The 25,465-nt window shown below is 45.0% G+C and overlaps 1 long non-coding RNA gene across 1 annotated transcript; it reads left to right on the top strand.

Moving 5' to 3' along the window:
* Positions 1 to 5,021: 5,021 nt before the first annotated feature.
* LOC307217272 lies at positions 5,022 to 13,964 on the top strand. Its single transcript, XR_013839512.1, has 4 exons — positions 5,022 to 5,577; positions 7,861 to 8,044; positions 9,711 to 9,814; positions 13,745 to 13,964. It is a non-coding gene; the product is annotated as an uncharacterized lncRNA (long non-coding RNA).
* The last annotated feature ends 11,501 nt before the right edge of the window (positions 13,965 to 25,465 follow it).

The raw sequence follows: 25,465 nt of genomic DNA, 5'->3' as shown, positions 1-25,465 counted from the left end.
GACTTATGGGGCTCCTCTTTTTGAGTGCACAGGTGAAGCAGACGGGGGCTGGATAGATTGCATGAAGATGCTTCATCCCATAGCCAAGGAAATTATTCAAAGAAGGGAAAACGTTTTGCGATTTTTATATTGAACTACCATTACTGGCCCAACTGGCTTTTCCCATACTCTCCACAAGTGGCTATGTCTGCCTGAAATCTTAGAAAGGGAAATAGATATCTATCAGCCTGAAAGCCTCTCAGTTTTGTTTCACTACCACAGACTGCCTTGTCACCCTGTCACATAGATCTTAATGTCTAATGACTCTTTGGATGACAAAGTGCTAAATATTGAATGGACCCTTCCAGTGCTTTGGCATCAGATTCTCCCCGCCCCCGAAAAGTGAAGAAAAGGCTTAATTATCTGAATAATCAGGCTGGTAAATATTTGATCGCCTGCATCATGGATGCTGTTCTGAGCTACCCTCCTGAAATAGATTTCATTGTCAATTATTTGATCTGTTGCAATGTAAATAATGGCTTTACAGCTGGAAGAGCGTTGTGCTCTTGATCAGGGGTGGGGAACAGAAACTAGCCAGTGGACTTTCTCCTGGCACACAAACCCAGGCTGTTTCGATGGGTGTGCTGGACCACCCACCTGTCAATCACTTGACATCAGAGCAATGCCAGTTACCCCAAAGAAATATTTTCCATTTGTGAACACAGCAAAGTGGGCGTGCCACAGTGCAGCCAGTTCTACTTGGGCTTGTTGTCTCTGCCAATCAGCTCACTTGCCAAGGAACAGGCCAGCATTTCACCACATTGTAATGAACAGTCAATTGTTGTGGCTTTCTGGAGTTAAATGAGTTGGCAACCAACAAGGCCCAGCTATTTGTTGACCTAATTTCTTTGGCTACATGTCAAAACCAACCCCCCCCCCTTAAAGCTCAGAAATTTGGCCTAGTTGTCTGGTTTTTATTTTTATTCTATTGCTTATTTTGTAGGTGAGAAAAAGCTGTCACACCCTCCTCCGCCCCCTCACCCCACCCTGACCCAGCAAAGCCAGCAGCAACATTTTGGCACTGAACACACATGGTTAATAACATGTGAGTAACTGAGCCATGTTGAGTTGCAGAACAAAGCAACATGGCATCACCATCGGAGCTGGAGTTGTTTTGCTTCCACGTCTTCATCCTTATGTGAGCTTCCGTTGGTCATCTGGAAAAAATGCACTCTATATGAAACAGGTTTGCCACCATGCCTGCTGTTTTGCAAAAAGTGTTCTACACATGTAGAAGTCTCCCGAATAAGACTGTAGAATTCTGAAGTGATCATTTAAATTCTTCGGGTAACCATTTCTTGGCAAGAAAAAGAAAAGAAACACACCTAATTCATCAAGGAGAAAGTTCAAATTCTGTTGTGTTGGGTTTCTTTCTTGTTTTACTAGCATGGTTGTTTTTAAAATATGTACTGTATATATAATTCAAATATATTATTCCCTCCCCAACCCCTGCACTTCAGGACAGAAGTAACTGGAGCCTGCTGGGCCTGGTAGGACAGAAGGCAAGGAGACCAACACTAGGTGGAGCCAGAGAGAACAACAGGCATAGCCAACTCTCATTCTAGTTTTGTCCCCATCCTCTTCCCTGATGGAGACATCAAGATTACGGAGGAGAAAGCTGACAGGCAATGCTACCTCCTGGACTGTTTGTAAGCAGGGAGGAGGAGATGTGGGGGCTGACAGGAGGCAGAATGATGTTGATTGGTCAGTACTCCATTTGCCCTTAGGGACCACCAGCTTCTGCTGTCTCAGGACTCTACCAGCTAATGCTCTCTCCATTCTGTTGATGTATAGAGCAGGCCTATGAACTAGGCAGAGCCATCTTTCCCATTGGTCTTAGTGGTTCATTGCGCCAGGGCGTCGGCCTCTCAGGGGCGCCCTAGTGAGTGGGGGAGCTTCATGGCTTTGCCAGCAGCCTCCCCTTTCCCTGCACGCCCACCAGTTGCGCCCCACCAACTATCTGGCTGACATGAGTGCAGCTTCTTTCCCAAGCCTCCGCAGGAGGAGAGCCATCCCCGCAGAGGTTTAGGATGGAAGCTTCCCTCCCAAGCCTTTGCATCTTCTAAAGATGGCCCTGCTCCTGGTCGTTGTCCTCCTCCTGGCACCTGCCTTCTCCTGGCACCCCAACGCTGGAGAGCATGTCCCTTGGCACGTTTTCCTGCTTGATCTCCGCCACCACACTGGGGGTGGGGGCGTTGGGGAAGAGGACATTTTCCACTCCCCCCTCCCTTGTTTTAGAGTTGCTGGGGGTGGTGGTGCCAGAGGGATCTTTGCACCACGGCACCGGATATGCTTAAGACGGCCCTGGAACTAGGCCAGAGTATGGATCATAAAATTCTCCCCCATCCTCAAAATGCTTTCTCTACAATGCATAGTGGGGTCTGCAGGAAACATGGTGATTCCTTGGCAGACGATGTAGTCTCAGAAGGCAAAAAACAAACACAAAAAACTTGTAAACTAGCTTTAGGTCTAACATATCTAAATAGCTTAAGTGTCACCAGGCAAGAGTTCTTATCAAGCAGTGTGTAAGGCAGAGCTTTCCCAACTTTTCATGTTGGTGACACGCTTTTTTAGACATGCATCATTTTGTGACACAGTAATTCACTTCTACAGTGGTACCTCGGGTTACAGACACTTCAGGTTACAGACGCTTCAGGTTACAGACGCTTCAGGTTACAGACGCCGCTAACCCAGAAATAGTACCTCGGGTTAAGAACTTTGCTTCACGATGAGAACAGAAATCGTGTGGTGGCAGCGGGAGGCCCCATTAGCTAAAGTGGTACCTCAGGTTAAGAACAGTTTCAGGTTAAGAACGGACCTCCAGAACGAATTAAGTTCTTAACCCAAGGTACCACTGTACTAGCAAACCGGAGGTTAAGCTAACCCCTTTCCAGCCCCAGGATGAGCACGGGGAGGGTTTGTACGACACACCTGCACACTGCAGCCGACACACTAATGTGTCACAACACACAGTTTGGAAAGCTCTGGTGTAAGGTATAGAATAATGACTGGAGATTAATTAACACTGGTTTTTTTTTGTTTTTTTTTCTTCTTCTGCTGGTAAATCTTCAGAAATCTCATCAAAGCTCTTACTGTAACCAGCCAGTAAACACCTTCTTTAAGGGGGATAATTTTGCCCCCGAGATGTTAAGAGGGTGATAATTTTTTTCTTCCAGTGGCAGATGTTCGCACTGATACTACCTTGTGTGAGGAAGCTCAAAAATAAGCGGAACGGTAATTTATATTCAGTGGGAATCTGGTAACATGAATGGAAGTGGCACAGCCTGGCCTCATTTCCCCTACAGTCTTCAGGCGGCAGTTTCATGGCCCTGCATACGCTAATGCAGGAATAAATGCTTGCCACATTATTGTTGTAACACACAAACACCGAGTACTTCAGCATTAACATCTGACAAGCCAGCTGTCATCTTTCCAAAAATACTTGCTGTCTAACAACTATAACACTCACTGCTGACGCTCCCACTGCTGTTTAGAAACCAGGGGAAGGAATTCTGCTCTGGGGCATTTTGACAGGGTGATAGCTGTTGGAGTGACAGATTTTTGTTTTGTTTTTTCGTTTTGCTCAGATGTTTTAAAGGCCCGTACTCATGTTTCTGAAGGAGAAGTGCTAAACGATTCACTGTGCGTTCGGTGCTCCGCATTCCAGTTCGAAGGGCTTCCTCCTCAGCCATATTCAGGAGGCAGCTGGTGAGCTAACCTGGGCGGAAGGAGAAGAGGGGCAAAAGAGTTGGCACCTTGAGAAAGCAGCTGCTTCTGCCTGCCCCCTTGAGGACTCGGCACATGATGTCTGGCATGCAGGGGGCGCAAGCTGCATCCCCCCCCCCCCCAGAAAAAGAGGAAGGGTTGTGGCTCAGTGATAGAGCATCTACTTTGCATGTAGAAGGTCCCGTCTTGGATTCCCAGCATCTCCAGATCAGAAAAGGCTTCTGTCTGAAACCATGGTGACCCACTGCCTGCCATTGCCAACAATACTGGGCTAGATGGCCCAATGGACATCTTCTTCTGTTTCCATGCAGTGCCAAGGAACAGGGACAAGGAGCCTGCAGAGGATGAAAAGGCAAACTTGCATGGATATAAGAAACACAAGAATTGCCCAAATTCCAAAGGCTCATCTACTCTGGCGCTCTGATCAACAGTGGTCCAGTAATGTACTAAAGAGGCTATTTCCTAGATCAAGCTCTGCCCATCTAATGTAGTCCACTCTGACTAGCTGAAGCTCTCCAGGGCAGTGGCGGAGCATTCCCCGCATGTAACAGGGTGTATGTGCTGCGTCGAGGGGGTGCTCTGTGCCGTGGGGGTGGGGTGCGCTGCCGGGGTGACCCCCGCTCACTGGAGCTAAGCAGCTCCACACTGCGCCGTCTGCCCGGCAGCACAGTGGGGAGCCCATCTGGCTGACGCCACCCTGCTTTGAAGGGTGCACCCACTGAGAGCCCAGTGCCGCTTTTTGAGACTCACAAAAACACTGCAGGGCTGGCAGGGCACGTGCCTGTTGTGTCCTTCTCAAGCCTCCCTCCAGCTGGATGGGTAGTAGAAAGGACACTAGAGGGCAGGGGTAAAATGGCACTGGGTTCGCAGGGCACCGTGAGCTGTTGCGTCCTTCTCACGGCACCCTCCAGCTGTTAATAGTAATAATAATGTTATTGTTTATACCCCACCCATCTGCCTGGGTGTCTCCAGCCAATCTGGGCAGGAATGTGGCCCCACCCAAAAAAGACCTGTGCCTGTGGCAATGCCCCCCCCCAGCCCCCTCCCATGCTACGCAGTGGCATAGCGTGGGTTGTCAGCACCCGGGGCAAGGCAAGTAATTTGCGCCCCCTAACCCGTGGATTTGCGCCCCCTAACCCGTGGATTTGTGCCCCCTAACCCTAACCCCCAAATGTTGTGCCCGGTGCGGCCGGGCCCCCCTGCACCCCCCACGCTATGCCACTGATGCTACGTCTCTGCTCCAGGATTTTTGGTACATATCTCTCCCACCCCTGGCTATCTCATTCTTCTTCTTTTCAACTGGAAATGTCAGGGATACCAAGCCTGGGAATTTCTGCATGCAAAGTGTGGAAAGAAGAAGGGGGAGTGAGACCAGAAAAAACCATCAAAGCAGAAGGCAGGAAGCATCTTATAACTGTGCAAAGTCAAATTCAAGCAAGCATGTTTAACATGGGCATCTCTAGGCTGAATTCAGCAAAATGTTACAGTATATGTTTTTTCCCCCTCTTGGTGTCACTGTAGGGTAGAATTTAGACATCTAGGCAGCATACCTTTCAAAGCTGAAAAGAAATGCTCATGTGCGCAAACACCTCTTAGGGTTCAGTTGTGTCGCAAAAGTGTGCTGTCACACTCTTCGGTGTTGTGCCAGCATTGCTACACGTATGCTGAAGGACATTCTACTAAAGCCCACTATTTCCAGATGCAGCAGAACAGCATCGTCCGGAGCTGTGACAAGACAGAAAGGGCAGTGGAAATGTCTTGGTGGATGAGAAAGTGCAGGGCAAGATAACTCACCCACGTGCTTCCCTCCAGGTATATTGCTCAGTCCAGACAAATCAGCACCATGGCTACATCCTTCTTATCTGATTTTCCTCAGTGACCTTTAAGAATGAGATCCTGACGGACAGGAACCCTAGCAGAGCAGTGGAGACCCAACACAGTCAAATGATAATATCCCTGTGTTGCATCATAAACATGGGGTGGGTGGGTGTCTCTATTCAACTGAGTTTTACTCAGAGTACACCTAACTTAAGGAGCAATTCTAAATATGGGAAAGTGGCTTAAATTAAGCCGGCATAGAGTATAAAGGTAAAGGGACCCCTGACCATTAGGTCCCCCTGACCATTATGTCCAGTCGTGGCCGACTCTGGGGTTGCGGCGCTCATCTCACTTTATTGACCGAGGGAGCCGGTGTACAGCTTCCGGGTCATGTGGCCAGCATGACTAAGCTGCTTCTGGTGGACCAGAGCAGCGCATGGGAATGCCGTTTACCTTCCCACCGGAGTGGTACCTATTTATCTACTTGCACTTTGACGTGCTTTTGAACTGCTAGGTTGGCAGGAGCTGGGACTGAGCAACGGGAGCTCACCCCGTCATGGGGATTCGAACTGCTGACCTTCTGATCGGCGAGTCCTAGGCTCTGTGGTTTAACCCACAGTGCCACCCGCGTCCCTGGCATAAAGTATACCACATCCAATTAGAAGCAGGGCTACTGCCAGCTGAACTGGACTAAGCATGGCATATGGGCTTAAGCCCACGTGACTTGGGAACACAACATAGAATCATAAAATTGTAGTTGGAATGACCCCAAGGGTCTTTTAGTCCAACCCCCTTCAATGCAGGAATCTCAACCAAACTTTCTTACTGTCAGAAAGTTCTTTCTGGTGTTTAGTCAGAATCTCCTTTCTTGTAACTTGAAGGCATTGGTTCGGATCCTACCCTCTGGGGCAGAAGAAAACAAGCTTGCTCCATCTTCCATGTGACAGCCCATGAGATATTTGAAGATGGCTATCCTATCTCCTGGGACGCAGGTGGCGCTGTGGGTTAAAGCCTCAGCGCCTAGGGCTTGCCGATCGAAAGGTCGGCGGTTCGAATCCCTGCGGCGGGGTGCGCTCCCGCTGCTCGGTCCCAGCGCCTGCCAACCTAGCAGTTCGAAAGCACCTCCGGGTGCAAGTAGATAAATAGGGACCACTTACTGGTGGGAAGGTAAACGGCGTTTCCGTGTGCGGCTCTGGCTCGCCAGAGCAGCGATGTCACGCTGGCCACGTGACCCGGAAGTGTCTCCGGACAGCGCTGGCCCCTGGCCTCTTGAGTGAGATGGGCGCACAACCCCAGGGTCTGTCAAGACTGGCCCGTACGGGCAGGGGTACCTTTACCTTTACCTTTATCCTATCTCCTCTCAGTCTTCTTTTTCCCCAGGCTAAAAATACCCATCTCCTTCAAACCAGCTCTCATAAGGTTTGGTTTCCAGACCCTTGATCGTCTTGGTTGCCCTCCTCTGCACACATTCCAGTTTGTCAACATCCTTCTTAAATTATGGCAACCAGAACTGGACACAGTATTCCAGGTGTGGTCTGAACAAGGCAGCTTCCATAGATCTGGACATTATACTTCTGTTGATGCAGCCTAGCATAAATTAAACTAGCAAAAAGGGTGGTGTAACTCAATCTCTATTGAAAGGCTTGTTTTCCCTCCAACAGGCTTACGCAGCCTAGCTCCTGAATGGAGTTTCAGTCTGGAATACTTTGTCCCTGCTTGCCTGAAAACAACTTCTTGTGTTCAGGATTATACCCTAATTTAGGTCCATTAATTACAATGGTCTTGAAAATTCCTCAGCAACATTCCCACCCAAATCTCTCCTCCTCATGTTATTCAGCGAAGCCTTGATCTCTAATATTTTCTGGGTGCCTTCCTGGCACGACACATAATAGAATCGAGTAAGTTCTTTTCAGTTGCACTTCTCATGATGCTTGGAACCATATTTCATTGAAAGGAAAATCTGTGATCCTTATGTAATCTTTCAATTAGAGCCGTAGCAACATTTGGAAAGAAGAATAGCTTTTCAACTTCTGGAGGGCAGTCTAAATAAATTGCCGCTTGTCAAAGAATCTGGTTGCATGTGGTGATTTTCTGACATTCAGATGCTTTTTTGTGTGTGCATTTATGGGAGGAAATTGGAATGCAGGCAGAGTCGTCCTGCTGGAATTTTAAATAGTCTCGGAGAGTTAGTATTCTTCCTCACTTGGCATTTTCTTCTGACTTCGGCACAAGAAACAGCAGGCAGCTCTCATTGTATTGCCTCTCTCTTCCTCTCAGATGATTTGTCAGCCTTAGAGGTCATTTGAAGATTTCTACCTGGTGGATTTTGCTAAGGAAGTTTCATTCTTGAAAAGACAACGTGTATTCTTGGGATGGTTTATAGCCTGACAGTTGGCAGATTCTTTCAAAGGGACAGAGAGAGAGTGAGAAAAAGGAGTATTGAAACAGATTCTGGGCACAGGTAACTAACCCCTCTTTCCCCTCCTTCTGTTGTTTCCTGGATGGGCAAGATTTTTGGGCTCAAATGTTTACTTGATTTTACAAAAACAACAAGCATTGAGGTGCCCTGATTAATGAGATTATTATTATTTTAAGATTTAAAAGCTGGATTTTGCTAGTCCATTCACAGGTGGTGAAGTGGGGCAAGGAGGGGGCATTCAGATGCTGTGGTGGCTGACTGATTTTAACAACAACAACAACAACAACAATAACAACAACAACAACGCAGTGTTGCTCTGAAGGTACTTCTGCCAGCAATATTTTTCAATAGCTATATTATTCATTTAAAAATTAAAAAACAAGAGAGATTCTTGAATTAATAGCCCCCTCATGGGAAAACAAAGCCACATGGGGCAATTATTCACAGGGAGGATGTTCAAAAGGAAGTTAATGTGCCAATCCCTCACTTGGGATGATCAGGAAGAGACAAAATGGCTGAACTGGCAAGCATTTAACTTTTATTTGACGTTGGCCAGGGATCTTTGCTGAATGAGGTTTAACTTGTGAGTAGGCATTCTAAAAAGGTCTCCGCCATGGGGAAGGACAGTACAGTGGAACCTCGGGTTACGTACTTAATTCGTTCCGGAGGTCCGTACTTAACCTGAAACTGTTCTTAACCTGAAGCACCACTTTCGCTAATGGGGCCTCCTGCTGCCGCCGCACCGCCAGAGCCCGATTTCTGTTCTTATCCTGAAGCAAAGTTCTTAACCTGAAGTACTATTTCTGGGTAAGCGGAGTCTGTAACCTGAAGCGTATGTAACCTGAAGCGTATGTAACCCGAGGTACCACTGTACTTGTTTACATGACACTATATTAAATGCTGTGTGGAGCCCCTGTTTTAATGCAGTGGTTGGCTATCTGAGGGGAAACAATCAGTCTATCCAGATGTTCCTTTTCCTCACTCAGTTAAAATTACATGAGGGATAGCATGGTGATAGCTCTGGCATCATCTTCCCCTTGCTTACAGCAGTCTGTGATTTGAAGGCCAAACCTCCTGCACTCAGGGAAGCTTTTCTGAGTTTAGGACCCTGCATAACCAGGAGTAGCCAACATGTTGTCATTCAGATGTTGATGGACTCCAACTCCCATTAACCTCATCCAGCTTGGCCCAATGGTCAGGGATAATGGGAGTTACAGCTGGAGGCACCGTGTTGGCTGTTGCTGCTCTCAATCACACAGGGAGTTGGGCAAGTCCAGGAGACTCATACCTGCAAAACTCTGCCCTTCAGCTCAAAGGGAAGGTGATGCTAGCAGAGGGTGGGGCTTGCCGGAACCACCTTTCCCCTCCCAATCTCTCCATGGCTTTATCAGATGAGGAATGCCTGATTTAGTGCCTCAGCAGCACTAAAAGACCCAGTGTGGGATCAACTCTAGTTACAGAGATTTCAGCCTTTCTGAATTCCTTGGTCTCTGGAGAGAAGCTACAGAAGGAGACCAGGATGATGCTGCTCTGTCTAAAGCTTGATTTACTGCTGCTCAAGCTGTTTGAGATCCTTGAATAAAGACTACTGTGGAATGACAAAGTGCCCATCTAATTTCTGTGCGTCGAAGCTTCATCTCTAAATCTGTGAAACGCCTGGTAAGCAAAATCATACAGGAAGCACTGGGATATTTCTTTGCTTTTTCAGATATGATTATCAGATGGTTTCCATGCCAGCATTTTCTCTTTTTTTTATCACATCGCAATCAGGCCTGGAAGTGAACGAATGGGGCATCATCAATCAAAAATATGGTGGGTCTGATACATTTTTTTTGTTGCCTTCCCATCCCATCCCACTCACTCCCCACCCCCCAGTTGCAGCATCACTAGATGAAAACAAGCCTGCAAATATCGCACAGAGGTTGTCAGGCTTTCTGACATGCCCAAGTAAGGAAACCTCCCATGGAGCAATTCATCACCTTTTTAATCCTTTTAACGCCAATGGAGACATGCCAAACCCACTTCCAAGCTGATCTGCATTGCCACTTTCAGAGCTTATAGGTCATCTTAGGGGAAATGGTACATGGTTGCCAAAGAACCAATTCAGTGAAATTTATTAAGCTTCCCCTATCTCACGCTCTCTATAACACCCACCCACAAAGGCCATGCTTCTCATTATTATCCTGGTATCAAAAGCTTAGGGCATCAAACAAAAGCCCTAGGGGGATACATTAAACCCCATTTCCAGAACCTCGCAGGAAATTTGCGACCCATAATAATCTTTGAGGAAAGATTTACTGAATCTTAAAAGCAAGAGGAATACATTTTCCACTTCACTGAAATAGTTATTTTGACTAGCACACTGCTCTGTTGCGCATCATAGGCTTTTTTTTTTAAGAATAATTTTTTATTAACTGACCAATCACATCAAATCAAATTACATAAATTCCAAATTACACAGCCAAATTTTAAATTTTTGTTGGGGGTACCCATATTTCAAGTTCCAAAGGGATCCAATCAACTTCTTGCTTCTTACTGCTGTTTTAATGTTCACAAATCTAACCTTATGATGTTCACAGTACTATCCAGTCCTTTCTTATTATTTTTCCACATCTCTTGTTGTTATTTTCATATATTTTTCCTTTCTCTTTGTGACCTCTGATAGTCTCCGCAAGCTGGTTAGAACAGTTTGTAATCCTGCGTGGTTGTTGTTTTTTTTTATCCAGTAGCCATATGCAGACGTTTTCCATATAACATCACTTCCATACATCAAAACAGTCTTAGCGTCATTAATCTTCACCAATCTGCCTCCTTTCTCAAAACCTCTGAGGAGATTCACTAGGAATGCAGTCTGAAAACCAAGTCCATTCTTCCTCCCGGCTATAATTCCTTTGGCAAGATGGCGACTCCGAATTAATTGCTGCGCCATTCCCAAAAGCTCTTATTGCTTCTCGGTCTCCATAAAGCATACTTTTGATTAAAGTTTATCTCCACACAGACCTTAATCATCCTGCTTGGGTCAGTTCAACCGACGGTTCTAATGAGGAGGGGTTCTTGTAAATCACATAGAAGGAAAGTAAAAAAGCCCCCCCCCCATTCAGCCCCGTTGTCAACATACCCCGCCTTTGGTGTATCTTCATCGTAAAATATTCCTGTTTCTCCAGCCCGTCGTCTTCTTTCGCAGAGGTCACTTAAATTAGCAGACTTCACTCCCCTTCTTCACTTGAAATATGTGCATAGGGGTTGATTTATGGGCACAGCAGGCAAGGTCAGTGTTCCCCATTTCCTTGGGGCAGCAAGGGAGGCTGCCTACTCCCATAACAGCCTCTTAATTACCCCGTGTGGGTCAGAGAGATGGTATTGTCGGCCATCTTCCAATGTGCCCCCTAGTGGCCCCGCTGCGCATCATAGGCTTGTTACCTGTTCAGGTATGTAGTGTGATATTGGCATGTGGGGAGGAGGGGCTATGCTGAGAGTGGCAGAGCACATGATTTGCATTCAGAAAGCCATATTTCAGTCTCCAGCATCTCTAGTGAACAAGATTATGCTTCCAGAAGAAATATTTGCCTCAGAAGATGCCCTTGTTGGCTCGGATAGGGACAAGCAGAGCTTTTCTTCAGCCGGAACTTGCTGCAACTCAGTTCCGGCTCCTCTCAGGTGGCAGCCATTGCCATTCTAAGAGAATGAGGAAGCAATTCATTGTAAGTTTTGACACCCCTTTTTCTAGAAAAATAGGACTGAGGACAACCTTAGTTTGGTTGTCTATGCATTTCTTGTAAGATGATTCTGGGGTGCCTGACTATGGGTTGGCTTGGGGTCATTTGTATTCAGCACCATCAAACACATACCTGAGCACACAAGCAATGGCATTTGGGATGATTTATTTTATGATGAGGGGTGTGTGTGTTTACTGGCAAGGGGAACTGTCTTTCAACACGACAGACCAAAGCTACGTGCAGCATATGGGATGACTGCATTAACCAGCTCATTTTGCTAATCGAGCTGGTGACTTTGACAGGATCACGGCAGATTTAACAGCCTGGTATGATGTGCTAACGAAGTCCCCAAACCCCAAACTCCCTCTTATAAGGTATACGAAATTGTTCGACATGATTGTCATAAACGGTTGTTTACCTTTTCCAAATGTCAGAATCAAGGTGATAGTTTAGACACACAAATGACTCACAGGGGCTTCTGTTTAAACAATTATGTTGACAATTAAGTGTACATAAGAACAATGGTCTCATTGCACCGAAGCTGAAAGAATATCCTTCTCCTGCATGGTTACAAAGACAGCTTTGACACAAGTTTTATTCAGCTCATGTTTTCAGCTCTAGAGAATCCGTCTTGAATGCCACAAGATGGTGGATGTGTTTGATAACTCTTTCATTATTATTTGCTTCTGCCGTGGATGGCCAATAGGATCTGGTGCCTGAGGAGAGATATGATACATACAGCCATACCAGGGGAAAAACAACACCATGATCTAAAAACTTGATATCTCCAGGAGCACCTGACTAAGCTTGGAACTTTTCTGAAGCATAAATTTTGGCTGAGCAAACCAAAGGAATACCACTCAGATAGAGCTCACTAGTTCACAGTCCAGTTCGGGGGCATGGGACAGAGGACAGGGGGCAAACCCCCTAAGCTCAGGGAGCCAAATGCAGCTCCCCATTCTTCTCTCCCCACTCCTCACCTCTCACTAAGCCAAACCTCTCTCTCTGCTCCCAGGACGCTCTCCTAGAGTGCTTTTGCTTGGTTCTAATGACCTAATTTCCACATCACATTAAACCATAGTTTAAAATAAACTATGGTTTAATGTGAACAAGGGAGGGGAGGAAGCATCTGGAAGTGATATGCCATCCCTTCCTGGGTAACTGTATAGAGGAAAAGATGGTGGCCCTATGTACCTATTGGGACAGCCATTTTTTTTTTTTTTTTTTACTATACAATATCCCTGGTGGCCTTACAGGTATATGACACCCAGTTCAAGGGTAGGGGGAGGGGCCTTACACTTCGTAGGACTTGGTTTTCAATAGTTTTCAGCAAATGCTGCATTTTCAAGTTGCTGCTGTAAGCTGCTAGAAATAGTTTAGAAGAAAGAAAAAAGAACCTGGGAATAAGCTCTTAGACTACCTTGGTAAGTGCTTCCAAAACTTTCAATCTGTTGAAAGTGTGGCAGTTTTAAATGTTTTTAGAATGAATTTCTTGAATGCAAATCTGCATAGACTTGGGAAGGAACAAGCTTGGTGGTCTACTCATGGGCAAGGGACATGGGTTGGAGAAAGATGGTTTCGTCTATCAGTACTTCAGATGTTATTGGAATCCAGCTGTCAACCTGCCCTACCCAACATGGCCAATGGTCAACTTGAGTGTTCATGGAAGATAAGCATCCAACCTCTTTCCTCTCCAATGAAAGAGAGTCCATCACCCTTTGAGGGAGACCATTCCACTGTTAAATAGCTCTTACCATCATAAAGTTCTTTATGATGTTGAGTCAGAATCTCCTTTCTTGTAACTTGAAGCCATCGGTTCAGGTCCTACCCTCCAGAGCAGGAGAAAACAATCTTGCTCCCTTTCCTGTATAACAGCCCTGTAAATATTTGAAGCTGGGTGTTCTATCTCCTCTCAGTCTACTGAAGTCCATTGAGGCAAGGATTAGCTACCTCTGTCCTAGAATAACAGCCTTTCCTGTTTTGGTAGATTCCTCCCAATGGCTTCTATATTTCTTTGATTTTCTAGTTGTCTGCTGCAGTCATAACTCGTAGTTCAAGCTGACCTTCTTTCTGCCTGGGCACGTAAACAAGGGAGAAGGAGCCATGCCCTCAACACTGAAGGGATTTCTTTAGTGTTCAAACTCATGTTTGCATACAGGACTCACAAGTTTGTTGTCTATTGTTTGTTTGTGCATCTTAAGCATCTTTAAGCTTGAGCTTTTGGGCAAATAGACTGCTATGTTCCATACAAACCTGTCGTGCTCATTAACTATTTAGCTAATAATAAATGTTTCATGGTGTTGAAGTCAATGCCGCTTAGCATTACTTCGCAAGACAGCTGCTGAGCCTTGTGTTTTGTCAATCCCACCTCTCGACCTCTGACTCATCTTCCACCTCGAGCTCGAAAAGGAAAAAGAAGAGAGTTTGAAATGCCAGTTCCAAACCACTAAAAATAAAAGGCGTCCCCTGACATGAAATTACATAAATAAAGCATCCAGAATTCTTTGGAAAGCCATATACTATGCATAATGGTCATGGCTGGTACCAGAGGAGAGCTGAGAGGCAAGAAGCCTGCCAAACCAGGAGGCCGCACCTCATTACTGGACTCCTCTTCACCTTCTCATCACGTCTCCCTTGGTTGCAGCCCATCATGAGCTGAAGGGCAAAGTTCTGCAGGGGTGAGACTCCTGGACTTGTCTAACTTCCTGCATGATTTAGAGCAGTGACATTCAACATTGTGCCCTCCATAGACTGCTATCTTCCTTTCCAAAATCTTAACATGTAGGACACAACTTGCCAATGTAGAAATGTATTTTGCCTCTTTTGTGCCTGTCCCCCTCCCATTTTTCCCTGGTAACCCACTAATAATGGCTTGGTCCAGGGAGATTGGTTGGCCTTTCTTCAGGAAGTAGACCCTCTAGGCCTCAACCTCTGTAGTCAATCTTCCTGAGGTAGGGGAAGATTGGGAGAGAGTGGAACGCAGCCAGACAGGTTATCGAACAAACAGATAAGACTGGGAAGGAAATATAAAAGGATCACATGGCAATATAACACCTTTTAAAAGAAACTCAGGTCTGAGAGCCAAATGCCGTTCTCTGGGCCTCTTTATCTGGCCTTTTGGACTCTGCCTAGGCCAAAAAAAACTTCTGAGACCAGTTTTGCTTTGCTCCTTCTACATTGCATAGGTTGAATGTAGGCTACTCTGCAGTCACTTTTGCCTCTGGCCCCAGCCATCCATAGCAGGTGGCCCCTATGAAGGAATACAGGCTGAAAAAGTATCCCCAGCCTATTAAATAATAATAATAAAAATCCATAACAATCTCCTCCAAAGCACTCTTAGTCATCCACACCACCACATCACACAAGTACATCAGCCACACCACCACATTCATCAGGGTGCAGGACTAGCTATTCTGACCTGTTGGACTCCAAATCCCATCAGCCCCACACAGCCCGAACAGTGGTCAGAGGTGATGAGAGTTGTCATCCAACAAGATCTGGAGGGCACCATATGAACTACCCCTGAGATACAAGGTACCTGTATCATTCTTGCATAGCAAAGGGTTGGACTAGATAACCCTATGGACCACCCAACTCTACCATTCTACCATTCTATGATACTATAAACCTGCCTGGGCTATAAGATAGGTCTCTAAATCCCTGTTCCAGCTTACTGTTAAGAGAAGTTAGACTGGTGAGTACCAGGGACAGGGTCTTTTTGACCATGGCCCCTCAGCTGTGGAATCTGCTGTCCAAGGGAGGTGCCTGTGACTCCCTCCTTGGTTTCCTTCAAGTGGATCTCAAAAGCATCCCCACCCCACTCTGTTTTTCAGCAAAGGTATTACCAGCTTGATATTTTAGCTGTTTTCCAGTTTTCAGCTTCAGTGTCTAGTTATTCATTGTTGGGTATATATTTTCTTATGTGCGGTAAACAGCTCTGTGAGGTGGGATATACTGTTCTTAAACCAAATAAATACCAGTAAATAACACAGAGAGGCTTTTTAAAAACAAAAACAAAAAAAACCCTGATGTTCGGGATACTTTTGATAATGAGTGATGCCAGGAGCCCTGGGTCATCAGGAAGTCTGAATTCCAATGCATACTGAAAAGGGCCGATTCTGGACAAACATTTGTTGGGTTAACATCAGAGGGTGTGTTAGGTAGGGGTCAGCCTCACTGGGCACTGTTCAACACCAGTGCCCCAGTAGGATGTCCACTGTCAATTCCAGGAGGCTCTTTGCCCTACACTTCTCTTCTTCTCCTTTTGCCATTACTGCCTGTTCATCTCCCATTCCAAGTGGACAAGAAGAACTCACCCTACTGTGCCTTGCCCCCCACGCCCTCAAAACAACAACAACCACAACAACAACCTGGAAACAGCACTTGGTAACCTGCGACTCAGAACACCTTGGCTTTTCAACTCCTCGGGAGCAAAAGCATTACATGTTGAGATCCAGTGTCTCCTGAGTCAATGTTCTCATTTTAAAAAGGGTAGTTTTGATCAAACAGAGTATATTGCCCATATTCATCTATCATCTGAATATGTTACTCCTTAAAACAAAAAAGGTCTATGTTTAAATATACATTTGGTGTGGTTCCCCCCCCCCTCCCTGGCAATCCTCTTTTTAAACCAGTGCTGTTCTTTTGGTTTTGTCACTCAAGAGATTAAAAAAAGCTCTCATCTGGCAGTAGAAAGTAAATAGCTACACGACTGCCTGAATTATTTAGTTCATATTTATTTATATTCCAGTTTGTTAGAATGCCCTTACCCATTGCTCTCAGTGTTTGCAAGGTGTTTGCTCTCCTGTGATTCTTATTTTATGGATTCAGCAACCAGAATGCACTAGGTAGCTTTCCGGAGTCTAGCAATCAACTAATCCTTCCTAAGATAAAATAAAAATAAAGGGGAAAATAGATTTATCGGAAAACAAATGATCCCCTCAGTGTGTTCAAAGCCTAGGCTGTAAGCCTCTCCTCCCTGACAAGGCATAAGAATGCTCAGACATTCCCCATGAACAGGTAAAGCAAATGACAACATGAAATGTCCCAAGAAGTGATAGATTGCAGATTGCTCATCCTCTTGCGATCCTGACAAGGAATACAATTAATATTTCTGGTAAGTGTTCAGGAGCCTCAGGATGAATGCAAATATTTGCTGTGTGTCGTTCTGCCTTTCTTTCAGAGTTATATGATGGAACATTTTCTTCATCCAAGATATGTGATTTCTTTTTAAAGAACAGCTTTTCTGCCCCCTCCCCTCCCCCAAAATCCCATTTTATATGCAACTGTCCTAATTGTCTGATGTGGCAATAAGCTCTCAATATAGCACCAAGACCCCCACGGCATTTTTTAAAATGACTATGAGCCAGCTGAGGTAAGCATGTTTAAGACCCATTGACTTCAATGAAAGTGCCATCCTCTATTCTTAAATCCATCTCATTGAAAGCACTGAGGCTTAACAGTACTTGCTTGCCTATTGGATATGCCCAATCTATTGCAAAAGTATGTAATTAGTACAATACAACGTTGTAAATGGTGAAACAATTATAATGCAAACTATTAATAATGAAGCTAGGCTATCATGTGTGACAAACAAATGTCCTGATCTCGATCCAAATTTTGTAGATGAGTTACATTGTTGATTAATTCTGTTAATCATTGCAATTGGGACAGACAAATTTTGGATCATCATCTTCTTTCTTTTGGTTCTTCACTGGCAATCAGGATTGCCAGCTCCCCTTATATTTGTGCTCCAAAACCCTTAAACCAAGTCTGTGTTTGAATAATACTTTCAACGTGGTACAGTTCTCAGGATCTTGATGCCCTGGATATTTTTATTTCATTGCTAAGTGATCCATCTTTAATGTGTGCCCTAAAATCCTGATTAAAAAGCCTATTGATTTGTCATTCATTGGAGTCAAATCAAGTATCTTGCCTTGTCAGGAATCTGACTTGGTTCCTTGAACTTGTCAGGGCAATAAGTATCTCGCAAATACGGCCCTGACTGCAGTTATTTTGACAAGACATTCTCATTTTATACAGTTCTGCTTCAATGAGTTATTGAAATCTACTCAAATGAAATTCTTAGAAAGGAAAGGAAAAGCTCTTTCCTTTGCTAAGATACTGAGATAGAATTAACTGGTGGGTTAATTGTCAGATGTGTGTGTGTGTGTGCATATCAAAAAGTATGCAATACTAATGGGTTATTTAATGGCCAAATAATACTCCACCTCGCTTGTGTAGCCTCCAAATTGCAAAATGATGCTTTAATTTCCTCACCCTGGTGCAAAACAAGTGGTTGATAACTAGAATGGATTGGAAGTGTGCTGAGTGTTTGCCCGTTTTGATTAGCAGGGGGAAATGAACACTTTGTGGTCTGCTGGTGAGCTGCCAAGCGCACAGAGTTTCTCAACATGCCCTCCACATGTCCCCGTTGGATGCAAGATGGCTGCCCAAAGCTTGTTGTCACAAGTTGCTGTGATGAGCGCATTTCCGTGAATCAACAGTAAGATTGATCCCTGTTCATATTAGCAAGCAGAAGGTGCTAACTAAGTGTTCAGTAGTACGAGCAGTCATGATAAGATGCCATTGAGAGAAATCTAAACGTTCATTTAGAGGCCTGTGATGATATATGGATTGTGATGTTTTATTGAGGTGGCTCTGTAGCTTCTGGATCCATGCCAAGTGGTGGCATCAATCTTGTGGAAGGTTCAAACATCTCCCTCAGCCATGCATGAGAAGCCATGCTTGCCAATATCTGCATACGAAGCAGCAGATACCATGAGAAGCTTTGCCTCCGCTAAAGAGATGGCCTGATGTATTCTAACTTCCCTCTAAAGCTCTAGTGCAGTTCTGACAGGTATCTACATCCTGATGAAGTGTCTTCTGTCACTAATTGGACCACCAAGTCACATATGCAAATTTCAAACTAACAAAGACAACAGTATTCAAGGGGAGGGGGACCTGCCTAAATGAAAATGAAAGATGTGATTAATATAATATTGGAATGTAATGTGGATTCCTAGCATTTCTAGCCATTAGAAGAAAATGCCCCAGGAATACTTGCACAGTCCACTCTTTTCATAAAAGTTAATCATAACTGATCCCACTGTAACAAATGCAAACTAAGCCTTCTTGTTAATGTATTAATAATGAATAATACGATGGATTGGAATGCCTTGTTTATTAGACTATCAATAATTAACTGAGATTTGCCGTTTGTGGCAAACGACTGTTATTTCAGTTGCAGAATTCAGTGGCATAATTTATATGGTAATTTTATGCAAAAGAGCGCCAATTACAGTGAGGCCATTTTAGCACAGAAAGAGCAAGTGATGATATTATCAGTTTTTGTTAACTTTTCAATTCTATATTAGCAGAGTAGCCTGCTAAGTAAACATCGCTGAGGGATGGGACAAAAGAAGGAAAGTGCTGGCTTTGTGGTAAATGTTGTAAATTCATTGCAAACACACACACACACACACCTGTGTGTTAAGAATTTTGCTTCAGGATAAGAACAGAAATCACACGGTGGCACAGCGGGAGGCCCCATTAGCTAAATTGGTACCTCAGGTTAAGAACAGTTTCAGGTTAAGAATGGACCTCCAGAACAAATAAAGTTCTTAATCCAAGGTATAATAATAATAATAATAACAATAATAATAATAATAATAATAATAATATCCCACCTATCTGGCTGGATTTCCCTAGCCACTCTGTGCAGCTCCCAACAGAATATTAAAAACACGATAAAACCTCAAACATTAAAAACTTCCCTAAACAGGGCTGCCTTCAGATGTCTTCTAAAAGTCAGACAGTTGTTTATTTCCTTGACATCTGATGGGAGGGCGTTACACATGGCAGGCGCCACCACTGAGAAAGCCCTCTGCATGGTTCCCTGTAACCTCGCTTCTCACAGTGAGGGAACTGCCAAAAGGCCCTCAGAGCTGGAGCTCGGTGTCTCGGCTGAACGAAGGGGTTGGAGATGCTCCTTCAGATATACTGGGCCGAGGCCATTTAGGGCTTTAAAGGTCAGCACCAACACTTTGAATTGTGCTTGGAAATGTACTGGCCTGCTTCTTGTGCATAGGATTTCTCCCTGTATCTATTTGTCCCTATTCTGCCTTTGGATAAGACATACTCTGCACGGTTATTGTGCATAAGAGTAGATTTCCTGGAGAGGCAGTTCCTCAACCTTCCACTCAGCACGGTGGGCTGCAAAGCTTTGATCTCTTTTATGAAAAGCTTTATCTCTTGTATTGATTATCGAAGAGGCTCCCTTTCACTTCAATTCCTACATATAAGAGCTCACCAAATCGATTGAGAGCCTTTCAGTTTGAGCACAATGGATATTACTGCTGCTATGGCTGTCGGAGGCAATGCTGTTTATTGTGCCACTTCCATTGTGGTCTGGAAATGTCCCCCCAGTAGCATATCAGTATTCACATATGCAAGAACCCCTGCATTAAGTTGTGGGTGAACATATCAGAGGACACAGCGATTCTTCAAACAGCTCTTGTTTATTCACAGGCCCAGAACAGAACTGAGCTGAAGGGTTCAGCCAACCTGCTTATATAGAGCTCGACTACAAAGCAACAGTAACAACTTTCTGTAACTATCCAATCACTGAACGTCACTTTCAATTCCTTATTTGCATATGTGGACCTGAGTGAAAACTATCTACAGTATCCCCCTGCTGGCCCAGGGTGAGAACTTCAGTACATAACACTCTGACCCTTTATCTCACGGGTCCTGCAAAAACTAGCAAGAACACCAGGACTGTGTTACCCACTGACAGCAACCCAAATACAGAAAACAACAAGATACCGCTGTAAACGACTTCCACACACATTCTCCAGGCGTCTCCAACTTCACTCAGCAAAAGAAAGATAGCAGAAGGATTGAGATTCTGCAAATTGGATGGGCATCAGATTTGCCCATTAAATCAGACTTCTTATCAAAATAGAACCCACCTCGATTGCAAACCAATATAAAATGTTCTGAACTTCATTTCCTGGCCAAATATGCTTGATTATTTTTAGCAGCTCAGCTTCGCCTCTCTTTTTTTGGTGATGGTGAGGGGACGACAAAAAAATCACAGCCTAAATCAATTTTATGATCTTAGTTGAACCTGCAAGTCTGCAATTAATTTATTGGTGTTTCTGGAATGGCAATAGGTGAACTTGAACGGCTGACAGATGGCGAGTCATTTACAGGGGAGAAATTAGAACTGGACCATATATGGATCCCGCGGGTTTGCCATGACCCATCAGCAGAGGAAAGAGGGCCTTCACTGCATAATAACGGAGGCCTATTACTAAGATAATTACAAAACCAAATCGCTGCCAGTAGGCCTAGACCTTGATTTCTCTGTCATAAAGCAACTGCTCTTGATCTGTGAAGCAGAAGTGTTCAAGGTTCACAACAAGCATAACCCCAACATCTGCCTGCCATCTAAAGATAATGATGTGGCATTAATTAATTTGAACAATGCAGGCTAGCATCAGCCAGTATCAGGAATAAGACAGCTAACATCATCCCATTTGTCTTGTTAGTTATCTCCCGGCATGCAACTGGGAAATGGAGCGATTGCAGCGTAAGAGGCGGTTGGAGGAAAAGAGATGAGCTGATACGATTTGCCTCATTTTGCCTTTGTTTTCATGAGAGTTGAAGAGTGTCTCCTATCTGTAAAACCCTCCCCATCTGCCAAATGCCAGGTCCATACAGAAGGAGGGAGTGTGAGTAGGCGCTTGAAGAAAGATTTCGTGGTGCAATTACCGTATTTTTTGCTCCATAAGACACACTTTTTTTCTCCTAAAAAGTAAGGGGAAATGTCTGTGCGTCTTATGGAGCGAATGTGTGGTTGATCGTTGGGTCCCTTTCCGGCCCCGGCCCCTTGCCCAGGCCTCTGTGGTTGAATGTTCTGCAGACAGAGGCTGTTTGTTTCCCCAGTGACTGGCTGATTAGATTATCTGTCTGGAAACTGTAGAAACGGCTCCCTTTCCTTTCCTAAAGAAGCTGCAGAACTGTGAGTTGAACCCCATAAAAACAGGATTTTTTTCCCTTTGCAAAATAAGCTGAACAACTTTGAGCTGATCCTCAAAAAAGGGGCTTTTCCCCTTTGCAAAAGAAGCCACACAACTGTGAGCTGATCCCCCCCCCCAAAAAAAACAGGGCTTTCCCCCCTTTCATCCTCTAAAAACTAGGTGTGTCTTATGGTCATGTGTGTCTTATGGAGCGAAAAATACAGTAAGTTATAGTTAGGTATGCAGGTAGCTTCCTTATACCCAGTCAGACTGTGCATTCAGGAAGGGATGTGGAATGTGGAATGTCCCAGGTGTCATGAACTGGCTGGACACAGAAGAATGGTGGGAGGCACCAGCTGGGGAACCCCCAAGGGAGGAAGGCTTGGAGTCCAGGGATTGGTGGTGGGACAACAATGAGCAGTCAGAGGGATAAGAAGGATTAGATTGGGAGGAGGTATCAGAAGCTGGAGAGGTGACAGGGGACTCAGCTACATTGGCAAAGATAAAGCACTTTATACAAGGTCCATGAATAATAGTAGCTTAAAGGTCCCAGGCCCTAAGGAAGTCAGACTATCCTCCATCAGGACCAGGGCTTTTTCAGTGACGGCTCTGACCTGGTGAAATGCTCTGTCCCACGAGATTAGGGCCCTGCAGGACTTGATCTCCTTCCACAGGGCTGGTAAGACAGAGCTATTCCGCCTGGCGTCAGTCTGAATTACCCTGATCCACTGTTCCCTTTCCCTTTCCCCCTCTCCTCTTCTATGAAGAAACCCTATCTGGGACCCCACATTTAAATTCTTCCCTGGTCTCCTTGCTGGCCCTAGTAGGACCAACTTGGCCAGTTAGCCCTAGTGATCATTTGATGTCTACTGACTGGGTCCCCCCCCAATGACCCCTGAATTTTATTGATATTGAGCTGCATGGCAGTAGCAGCAGCAGGTGGTGCATTCCTGGAAGGCCTGTTCTGCTGCCCCCATGGATCCTGCTGCCCAAGGCAGTTGTCTCACCTTGCCTCATGAGTGGGCCAGCCCTGATAGCAGCTGGAAGGCAACACATTGGCTGTCTTACTCCTTCTACTGCAGTGAGTGGGGAAGCTCCTGTAGGGAGGTGAGATCCATGTGAATCAGCATTCCTGCCCCCGTAAGACATTGCTGGGTGCTGGCACCCCAGGACATTTTGACCACAAAAAACTGGAGTCTAGGCTCAGCTATTAAGCAACGGTTTTTGGTGTGCTTCACTTCAGCAGTGAATCCCACCAGGAGGGCTTCCTTCCACGACTGTTTTCTGAAAAGATGGCAAGAAGCCCAAGCAGAACAAACTTCAAATTACATCCTGAAATGAACATTGACCCTGGACAAGATGAGGTTGGTGCATATGGGAATTGCCAAGCAACCGCATTTGTGTGCACAGAGCTAAATCTTCTTAGCTCTAACAGATGTATGAGGGATGGCCTATTTTGAGCTGGTTTACTTGTTTGGTTCACTAACGGAATGGGATGTGATGCGAAGGCAGCATAATGGGTGCAATGATGCTTCCCTAACTTACTGTAGTGATCAAAGTGAAGCCATGTAGTAATTTATTTTTCGAAGGGAATCTGCCCAGTCTCCCCTCTCCCTGTCTGCAAGGGGCTGATAAATGATTAACACGGAGGAATTTAAGAACAGGGCGAATAAAATGAATACGGTTCCAAGACAGCACTCTAGGGTGGAAAAAGAGTGCCTGTATTGCCAGTAATAAGAAATGGAAATAAGATAAATAGCAAATGAGACAGCCTGCAAAGCCAAATAAATAACATGGGGGAAAGAACAAATATTTTCTGCAAAATAAAGAACGGGACTAAAACAAACAATAGGAGGAATAAGCACTGATGAAGATTAATTTGGTGATTCGTAAGTACAGGGGAAGAGAGGGGAAATTCTTGGAACTAATGGAAATGTGTTATGTCAGTTCTCCAGTCGTAACTGGGCTGGAAAATGTTCGCTGACATTCATAGCGTGGCATTTTCAGAAGTGATCCGTTGTGACCGAACTCTCCTCCCACTCCAAAATAAAATAAAATAAATCAGCCAGGGTTGAATTAGTGACAATTGCTTTGGGTTTAGTTCTAGAGATGCTCGGAGATGTTTTCTCCTTTCAAAGGCTCCATGGAGAGGCACAGGGTTTAGATGATGGCTTGATGGGGTGGGTGGTGAGCTCAGTTTTACACCTTTTTACCTTTTACACCATCATGGTGGGAAAATGCTCTGCCCAAAGAGGCCCAGCAAGCAACTTACTTGGTTTTCAGGTAGCTGCCTAAAACATATTGTATCTTTCAAAAGGCCTTGGGTGGCCAAAGACAAATGTTCCTTTTAAACCCATAATTTATTTATTTATTGTGTTTATATGCTGCTAATCCAACCAAGTACTCTGAATGGTTCACATGGACCATGAAATACGATTTACAATACGGATGCTTTAAAAAGAAAAGTCACAAAGCAGAATTCCTAGGGAGGGAGATGCATTGCACATACACTTTTTGTTCTAGTGATGGAAAGCATCGAAATAATAGCTACTCAGCACCATCTGACTAGTTCTGAACTGCATACTCTTCAAGTGTCCCGATTTTGTTGGGACATCCTGGAATTACAGAGGCCATCTGGGCTTCTGATTCAATCCTGGAATGTCCTGTTTCCCACCTCCAGCGCTGCTGCAGCTGAGCTTGAGGAAGAGGATGAGTCGGCACTTGCAGTTGCTGCTGGCACTTGTCGTGGTGCTGCGCTCTTGCATGAGTCAGCTGGCTCCCACGGCACCAGAAGACATGTGCCCCAATTTTCATCAGTGGAATGTTGGAGGGTATGAAACTGTAGGAGTGGGCGGAGCTGCTGCACTGCTGAGGTGACGGCTCCTTCTAATCAGTCCACTCACATGGCCTAGGAACATAGCAAGCTGCCATTGGGTCAGTGTAGCTTAGTATGGTCTACATTGAATTACAACAGCAGCCATCCAAGGTTTCAGACCATGGTTTCTCTGAGCCTCCCAGTCTTACCTGGAGATGCCAGGGATAGAACCAGAGGCCTTCTGAGTGCAGAGCAAGTCTGTCCCTGTGCTTTCATATTGATGTATATGCTGTTATGTTTTGTTAAGTATCTATTGTGAAACTGTATTGAATTATCTCCTACAGGGAGATGCTACAGATAATAAAGGATTGTTGGTGCATATTTTTGTTACAAACCTGACTGCTCTGCATGTGGTGTATATAGAAAAGCAGCATCCGTCCGATTCTTCCCCTCTGATTCTCTCCCTCTTCCCCTCCCATTAATTGTTAGGGGAAATTCATTCATCCTTGGTTATAAATTGTGCTGCCTTGTGATCGCCGAAGAATTGATGCTTTTGAATTATGGTGCTGGAGGAGACTCTTGAGAGTCCCGTGGACTGCAAGAAGATCAAACGCATCCATTCTTAAGGAAATTAGCCCTGAATGCTCACTGGAAGGACAGATCGTGAAGCTGAGACTCCAATACTTTGGCCACCTCATGAGAAGAGAAGACTCCCTGGAAAAGACCCTGATTGAGGGCACAAGGAGAAGGGGACGACAGAGGGCGAGATGGTTGGACAGTGTTCTTGAAGCTACAAACATGAGTCTGACCAAACTACGGAAGGCAGTGGAAGACAGGCGTGCCTGGCGTGCTCTGGTCCATGGGGTCACGAAGAGTCGGACACGACTAAATGACTAAACAACAACAA

Source organism: Podarcis cretensis (genome assembly GCF_951804945.1).
Source record: "Podarcis cretensis genome assembly, chromosome: 5".
NCBI classification, from domain to species: Eukaryota; Metazoa; Chordata; class Lepidosauria; order Squamata; family Lacertidae; genus Podarcis; species Podarcis cretensis.
The sequence above is the reverse complement of the archived record's forward strand: the minus strand, read 5'-3'. Positions and strand labels throughout refer to the sequence as shown.